Here is a 9593-nt window from a genome sequence, read left to right on the forward strand (position 1 = left end):
AACTTAATCCATTTTAAGTTCATAAACCTCATTAAGTCACCAAATGGGTCATAATCACCACCAAACCCTAATTTGACCCAAAGTCACTATTAGTCAACCAAATACCCTAAATGGGTTTCAACACTTCCATAATCACTAACTTAAGTGATTAAACTCAAATTAAAGTTCTAAACATGGCCAATTAGTTCACCAAACCCAAAATCCACCAACAATTAACAACAAACCCGATTACTAGCTTCACTAAACCCATTTCATCACATAAAAGGGTTTTACAACTAATTAACTCAAAACCCTAACTCGAATATCAAATTAAATAAATGAAATTCGGAGTTTGAGCTTACCAATACTATCACCGCGTAGCCGAGAACGAAAGGAACAACTTTAAAACCCGAGACTTTGAACGATTCGAGCTTCTTCCTCACCAAAACCTCCAATCTCTCTCTAAACTCTTACTCTCTCTCTAAAAATGGATGAAGATGATGAGTGGATGTGAATGGGATCCAAAACTGATCCAAACTAGCTCATAAGCCTCACAAATCCGGCCTCAAGTGAAATTACCCATTTGCCCTTCATTTAAACCAATAAAAAAAAACAAGGGATTCTGTCAGCAGCAAACGGCGCGGCGCGCCGAATCCCCGCGCGGCGCGCGACCTAACTGAAACAGATTCTTTTGCATTTTAAACTTTATATAAATAATCCGCGAAACCCAATCTCGAACGTCTTAATACACAAACAAGCAAGATAAATATTCGGGTCTTACAACTCTCCCCCACTTAAACTCGATCACGTCCTCGTGATCCTCATCACTTAACCAAGTGGACCTCACCCTACGGTCCTCGACATAAGTCCCAATCCGACTTTCCTAAGCAATTCCTTTCCAACGAATCGCCTTCCACAACTAAATCGTCACCCGCGATTTATCAAAACCACAATCCGAGCACTAAAACCATGCTCATTCCCTAACATCAGGAAAACTCAACCAATCTCGTACCGAGATATAAATCCCTTAGCGTACTATTACCGAGTACAACGCTAAAAGCAACCAAGTCTCAACCTAAGGTCAACAACCCGAAACGATGAAGACCGAACCAAACGAATCCTTACGGACAACACCAACCACTAACATCCCTTGTAGTGCGCAATACGACCAAAGCGCAACTACCGTAACATCATAACAAACGGCTAAAACCGATAGCGTCCAAAACGATGATGGCAACGCTAAACCAAGGTGTACAAAATCGACTTTCGTCACACCCGTAACAACATGTGAGCGAAACACGGCTATCGCATCACTAATCACACAACATGGTCCTCACGACCCCACCATCGGTGTATCAAACAACCGATAGATCAAACAACACGGTCCTTACGACCCCACCATCGGTGTATCAAACAACCAATGGATCACACAACACACGAAGGCTGGCCGAAAACACACGCGCCTTAGTGAATCCGAACTACACGCGACTCACTACCTTCAACACAACAACAATCGGGAATGGCCGAACTACACGCGCCATAGTGAATCCGGACTACACGAGAGTCACTATCCCGGAGGAATGACCGAACTACACGAGTCAATTGTGAATCCGAACTACACGAGACTCACTCCTCAATACAATGACCGAAACCACACGAGTCATTTGTGAATCCGAAACCACACGCGATCCACTTCCACAATATGATGACCGAAACCACACGCGTCATCGTGAATCCGAAACCACACGCGATCCACTACTATGGCGAAGTCAGCGGACCCGAAGATCATGCTTCACCAAATCTCAACACCGGATAAAGTCAGCGGACCCGAAGATCATGCTTCACCGATCACGTACTCCCGTGATGAAGTCAGCGGACCCTAAAGATCATGCTCCATCACTCAACCGTACCATAATGAAGTCAGCGGACCCCGAAGGTCATGCTTCATAAATCATCAATACCACGATGAAGTCAGCGGACCCTAAAGATCATGCTTCATCGATCACATACGCACTTTCGGCCTCAAACAACGAGTAGTGCAACATCGCGCCCTGCTACACTATAGTGAATCCTAACGGATACCACTAACCATCCCCACAATCAAGCAAGAACCACCTATATCAAACATAGGTACCAAACAATGATTCCCCGAAAGAGAATCCGACACACACCTCCCTTAACCGAAGGATTTCACCTTGCTCACCAAACACGTCCATTATCTCTCAACGAGATTTACCACATTACCGCCTCGGTGGGATTCCAATCCAACCCATAAGTACAATTTATCCGAAATCGCACTCTACCACGAATCGACCCAAAGCTAGGTCTCGGTAAAAATTCCAGATCTACCAAAATCATCATCCGAAATATCACACTAAAACTTCCTCGTGCGGAAATGCGACTCCCCCTCTTGGAACCACGTTCCTATATCACACTCGTACAACCGTACAATGCTACCAAAGGTAGACTTTACCAACGATTGGGTACACACGACCCATCACTACACCTTGCTCCAACCTTGAGCATACGAAGGATTTCAAACAATCCTTAAACATTTCGAACGAAAAGTGTACCACGCATTACACAAACTACACCCTCGCAATCATCCAATTACTATAGTTGTCAATTTCACCGAGTCACTCGTATACTTAAGGGTTCCTCCCAGTACCCTAAGTACAATGTAACTACAACACAATCGGAGTCGACACCACGCTAGTAGGTATAAAAGAGGCACCTAACGTCGCGTCATAAAGACTCCATTACCAACGCCCATCGAGATTTAAAACACTCGATCTCAAGGGTTCCAACCAACCGACGAACCTCATGATTCGTCAACTTCGACACGCAAGCGAACACGCGCTTAACAATCGAACACCAAAACCATTTCCGTGGCTTGGTAGAAACATACCCCAAATACTAAGGAACGCTTGGTTGCACCAAGTCTTACGCCCTTCGCCCGACAATCAAACATCACCTTAGGGTACTTCCATTAGGAACGTCACCCATAGTATAACATACACAACAAAGGCATGCAACTCAAACTCAAACGGCATTTAATAAATAATCAAAAGACATATTTATCAAAATTAAACGTACCTTAACGTCTCCTCGCCGCACCCGTCCCCGCTAACTTGGGACATTCCGACTTACGATGTCCTTCCTTTTGGCAATTGAAGCACACCATACTACCACCCTTTGGTACCGAACATTCCCAAGACTTGTGACCCCTTACGCCACAATTGTAACATCTAGCCGTACTAGAATCCGATATACCCGTTCGCGTACCACCCGTGCTCACACTCGGACCCTTAGTCCTCTTACTCGGAGCACCATAAGAAACAACTCTTTTCTCACTTGAAGATTCACCCCTCTTCGATCGTGAATACGACTCGAAACCTCTAGCCAAGTCGAATAATTCCGAAAACGATTTCGCTTGACCCCGACTAATCCTACTTTTCAAGTCATCATTCAAGGTCCGATAGAAATCCCCCATCAACAAACGATCATTCCCCAAATACTCCGGACAAAAACGAGCCTTCGCCATAAAGGTCGTCTTAAGAGTACTCAAATCCATAGATCCTTGTCGCAAATTTCGCAACTCATTACGCAATTCCCACAAATCGGCCGAAGTCCGGAACTCCTCAAAGAATTCTTCCTTAAACTCGTCCCATGATAAGGCCATAAACGTCTCACCACCGACAAGATCAATCTTACCATCCAACCAATCCCTTGCCCTACCCCGCAACAAACTCGTAGCGAGTCTCGTCTTCCTCTCGGGAGGGCAATCAATAGTACGAAAACACCCTTCGACATCCGAAATCCATGTTGTGCTCACCAAAGGATCCGGTTTTCCGTCGTACATCGGGGGTTTAGTCCTCATGAAGCTTTTAAGATAACGCTCCATTTCACTACTACTTTGAAGTTCGGAATACTTCCTTTCCATTCTTTCTTCCAACCCACGCATTTGCTCCGCAACGGCGGCCGCAATTCTAGCGTTAAACTCCGCGTCGTTCGTATCGATCCCACTTCCCGTCGCCATTCTAAGGAATGCAAAACGATTAGATCACGAACGTATAAGTAAACACGCACAACCCCGACCCATCTTGCTAAGCACTCGTCGTACATCACTCGTTAGACACGATTTGCACCCGTAATAAGGTCTGCAAGTTCTTATTACGCATACACGCCGCATCGACTTGTTAGTACAACGACCGCCTCGCTCGATGATATAAACAAACACAACCAAAATTCTACGCGGTACAAACACACGCGAGAATTACTATCACAACACAAGAGCATATTAATAATATCCGCATTACTAATATAAACGTTAGTCAACCTATAAACAAGGCACTAACTAAACCCATTCCGACCCGTAATCCTACAAGTCCCGCAACAAATTAAGCACACACAAAAGTCTAAGTCTAGGCACCTATCTCAAGTCACCTAAATCCCTTAGACCATGCTCTGATACCACTTGTAACAACCCAAACCAAACCACGACAATTCCCGTTAAATTTTACAACAAAAAAAAAATTTCTGGTGCAGTTCATTTGCGCGGCGCGCCAGGTGGCCGCGCGGCGCGCCAAACCACCTGGACAGCCCGCTGTCCCCGGAAGTCAATTTAATGAAAATGTTTGACTAGTTCCCGACACATTTAGCTAAAACGCTTTTAACCATGACTTCATATATGAAAAACTAGCACGTTTAATTAATAAAATTGAGTTTACGAAGCGGGGCCCACATTGACCCAAATTACCCCTTATGTACCAAAATACAATTTTCGACCATAAGACTTTTAATACAAAACAAAGCCGAGCATGGCGATTGGGGACACGCTACCCAATCCTAATAAATCCAAAAGCAAGCCTTCTACGCAAACTATGCAAGTCCTCTAATCCTCGCGCTTACCCGAGCCACCATCCGCATGCAATCTATAAAAAGAGTCAACAACGAGAGGGTAAGCTAATGCTTAGTGAATGATAATATACTACATACATATATATGTATAGAATGGACACGCCACAAAATAACAAATACCGCATACCGAGGCATCCATATAAGGCACTACACTAAGCATACCGTACGATCTCTAAGCAACGAGCTAAAGATACAATAACAATATAAGTTCACCAACGACGATGTGAACAACGCCAAATAGCTACACCCGGAGGGTTAGCTACAACACAACAATACATTAATATATAATAATATAAACGAACAAGGTTAACACCTTAACCCAATACCGAGAACCAAGTACCACAATGAAGATTGGCCGAACTACACGAGCCTTAGTAATCCGAAACCACACGAGATTACTATCTTCACAACATCGAGGTTGGCCGAACTACACGAGCCTTAGTAATCCGAAACCACACGAGATTACTACCTCAATAAGATGACCGAACTACACGAGTCACCATGAATCCGAACTACACGAGATTCATTCGATGAGATGACCGAAACTACACGCGTCATCGTGAATCCGAAACCACACGCGATTCACTTCTCCAACTCAAACCCACGGTCACGGGATTATATAATCCACCACATCGGGGCCACAACATCCAAATCACAATCACGTGTGATAATGTACACACGAACGTGTACTTCGCCAAAGATGGTCAACCAAAACGCACAACCGTGCCAATTGGACTTATACAAAAGTCCATCAAGTCCACCTACACGTGAAGTGAGCTCTATAGCCGAGATTCACTTCACCCGACCCGCACCCATCCTACACATACATATGTACATAGGATAATATCACTCACCTTGAAGTCTTGAAGAAAGCTTCCAAGTAATCCGCAACTCGCCAATGGAAAGTACCTATTCCATTATCACAATTACAACAATACACTTAGAGTGGATTTACAAATCAACCCAATTCGTCATTTAGTGCAATTTCGACCCAAATGCACTTCCAAGCACAAACCGTGCCCAAAACTAATCAATAATCACTAACACAAGTGAGAATGGTCTTAATACGCCCATTAAACCCGAACTCAAGTGTTAAACACGTGTCATACCCATTTTGACACTTAAACCCTAATTTTGACCCATAAAGGTCAAAATCTCATTCTCTACCAATTTTGACACCAAAACACTTTTAACACGGTTTAATATTCCAACTTAATCCATTTTAAGTTCATAAACCTCATTAAGTCACCAAATGGGTCATAATCACCACCAAACCCTAATTTGACCCAAAGTCACTATTAGTCAACCAAATACCCTAAATGGGTTTCAACACTTCCATAATCACTAACTTAAGTGATTAAACTCAAATTAAAGTTCTAAACATGGCCAATTAGTTCACCAAACCCAAAATCCACCAACAATTAACAACAAACCCGATTACTAGCTTCACTAAACCCATTTCATCACATAAAAGGGTTTTACAACTAATTAACTCAAAACCCTAACTCGAATATCAAATTAAATAAATGAAATTCGGAGTTTGAGCTTACCAATACTATCACCGCGTAGCCGAGAACGAAAGGAACAACTTTAAAACCCGAGACTTTGAACGATTCGAGCTTCTTCCTCACCAAAACCTCCAATCTCTCTCTAAACTCTTACTCTCTCTCTAAAAATGGATGAAGATGATGAGTGGATGTGAATGGGATCCAAAACTGATCCAAACTAGCTCATAAGCCTCACAAATCCGGCCTCAAGTGAAATTACCCATTTGCCCTTCATTTAAACCAATAAAAAAAAACAAGGGATTCTGTCAGCAGCAAACGGCGCGGCGCGCCGAATCCCCGCGCGGCGCGCGACCTAACTGAAACAGATTCTTTTGCATTTTAAACTTTATATAAATAATCCGCGAAACCCAATCTCGAACGTCTTAATACACAAACAAGCAAGATAAATATTCGGGTCTTACATTTTTACATATGTAGTTCATTGTTAATATACTTTATGATATGTTTTCTTATCATAGTATCATGTTAACTTTATATATATATATCCATATATATGTCATCATATAGTTTTTACAAGTTTTAACGTTCGTGAATCACCGATCAACTTGGGTGGTCAATTGTCTATATGAAACATATTTCAATTAATCAAGTCTTAACAAGTTTGATTGCTTAACATGTTGGAAACATTTAATCATGTAAATATCAATCTCAATTAATATATATAAACATGGAAAAGTTCGGGTCACTACAGAAGCGAGGACACAAGGTGCATCTTGCTCCCTTGCTTCCACCTGGGAGCAAGGACGCAATGTGCCTCTTGCTCCCTTGCTTCCACCTGGGAGCAGGGACGCAAGGTGCCTCTTGCTCCCAAGTGGAAGCAAGGGAGCAAAATGCACCTTGCGTCCTTGCTCCCAGGTGGAAGCAAGGGAGCAAGATGCACCTTGCTCCCAGGTGGAAGCAAGGGAGCAAGAGGCACCTTGCGTCCTTGCTCCCAGGTGGAAGCAAGAGAGCAAGAGGCACCTTGCTCCTTGCTCCCATGTGAAACCAAGGTCGCAAGGACGCAAGGCGCAAGGGAGCAAGGCACCTTGCTCCTTGCGAGGGCAAATTGGCAATTTTTTAATTTTTTAGGCTCTCACGCAAGAAAGGTCAAAAAAATGGGCTTTTGGTGATAATCCCGAAAATATATAGGAAAGATATTAGTGAAATGACTCGTAAAATTACGGGTTTGTCTAAAAAATTATTTAATAACATGTTTTAGGTATTAAGTGAATGTAAATGATAAAGTCATTTATTTTAATGATTCGTTTGACTAAGAAACTTGTCATTTTTTTACAAATATATAGAGACATGTATTTTCACATACATATGTAAGGTAATTAATCTCGTAAAGAGAATCCATATTTAAATATTAATAATATAATAATTATTATTATAATCAAAATAAAGAATAATAAATTAGTTTACTCAAAGTTGCGTATTTATATTTCTAATAATAATTATTTGTAATAATAAATGTCTTTTGAAATTTTTTTAGAAAATTAAAATACAGTTTTTATATAAATGTTGTACAATGTGCTTTAAAATTTGAAAATGTATTCATTAGGTGTTCTGTAAAAGATTGTACAATTTAAGAGAGATTAGTATTTCATTTTATAAAAGATTTCGTATTATTTTTAAATTAAATTAATATAAAATAATGACATCATCAATTTAAATTATGGATGACCCTGGACTTAACGACCTTAAGTTTATCCCGTTAAGTGAGATCACATGATAAACACATGAGGATATTTTTGTCAATTTACATACTAAATTAAAATGAAATAAAAAAACAAACCCTGGTCAAGTTCATATCATTCATGAGATATCCTAGGTCAACAAAGTCAAGAAACAAAAGTGTAAGATCACCTACGCTGTTTAGTATAAAGATTAGGGATCAACGATAAAATTTTGTACTTTATAAATAAAACAAAATTCTTGAGTTCGGGCACCATGAACCTTTTTCACCTTTGTCTTCTAAGTATTCTTAGGTTTAGGAATTTGCCATCACAACTTACGAATCCTCTGCATTCTCGAGTTTTTGAGTGGAAGGGAAAAAAAACTGGTGAAGTAAATAATTTAAAAAAGAGTTGTCCCCTTCCCCTTGAATTCAACCTGCATTCTCGAATTTTGAGTGTAAAGGAAAAAAAAACTGGTGAAGTAAATAATCTAAAAATGGGTTGTCATTTATCCTTGAATTTCACCCGAGGGTGCCTTCTTCACATCGCATTGCGAGGGCAGTGGGGTTTTACCGCCCATGCTTTCGGATTGGGCCGGGTTTCTTTTTGTGCAACAGTTGGGGGCGAGTTATGCAACTGCAGAAAAATGAACGCGTGAGTGGTTAAGTCTCTCCGGATGATCCCGTATTGCTGTTAAAAAAAAAAAAAAAACATCTTTTAGTGTTTTTCTTCACGTTGAAAAGTAATGGAAAGGAGGGTTTTAGGAAGTACTATGTAGTTCTCTATATAAATCTTTTCCTTTTATATCTGTACGTATTAGAAAATAATATATATATATATATATATATATATATATATATATATATATATATATATATATATATATATATATATATATATATATATATATATATATAACAATCGATATGATTATATTAAACTTATTATTTCACATTATTTAACTTCATGAACTTATTATTTCACATTATTGAACTTCATGTACATATTAAAGACTTGAAACATCTTTTTAATGGAGTAGCTTATATATATACTAATTTTTGAGACAAACAATACATAAAATAGTACTCCCTGCGTTTCATATTAATTCTATTTAGACAAAAAACACACCGTTTAAGAAAAATGTTATAAAAGTACTGTACTTTCTAGTTTTACTCTTACTTTTTCTTTCTCTTTTAATCATATCTATACATTAATTGCATTATAGAAATTTATCTTCTTTTTTTTTCTATTTTTGAAAGACTATTAATTTTGAATATACTAAAGTAAAATACTGGACAATTAATTAGAGAGTGAGGATGTATTATTTTTATATCTTCATTCAAACCCGATAATACACAAACTCGAGAATACATTTAAATTATTTTAATTTATTTTGACTATACAATACACTGAACAAATCATTTAGGGTATGTTTGACGAGTAGTTTTTTGAAGCTTTGTGAAGCTTT

This window comes from Rutidosis leptorrhynchoides, chromosome 5, assembly GCF_046630445.1.
Source record: "Rutidosis leptorrhynchoides isolate AG116_Rl617_1_P2 chromosome 5, CSIRO_AGI_Rlap_v1, whole genome shotgun sequence".
Taxonomy (NCBI): Eukaryota; Viridiplantae; Streptophyta; class Magnoliopsida; order Asterales; family Asteraceae; genus Rutidosis; species Rutidosis leptorrhynchoides.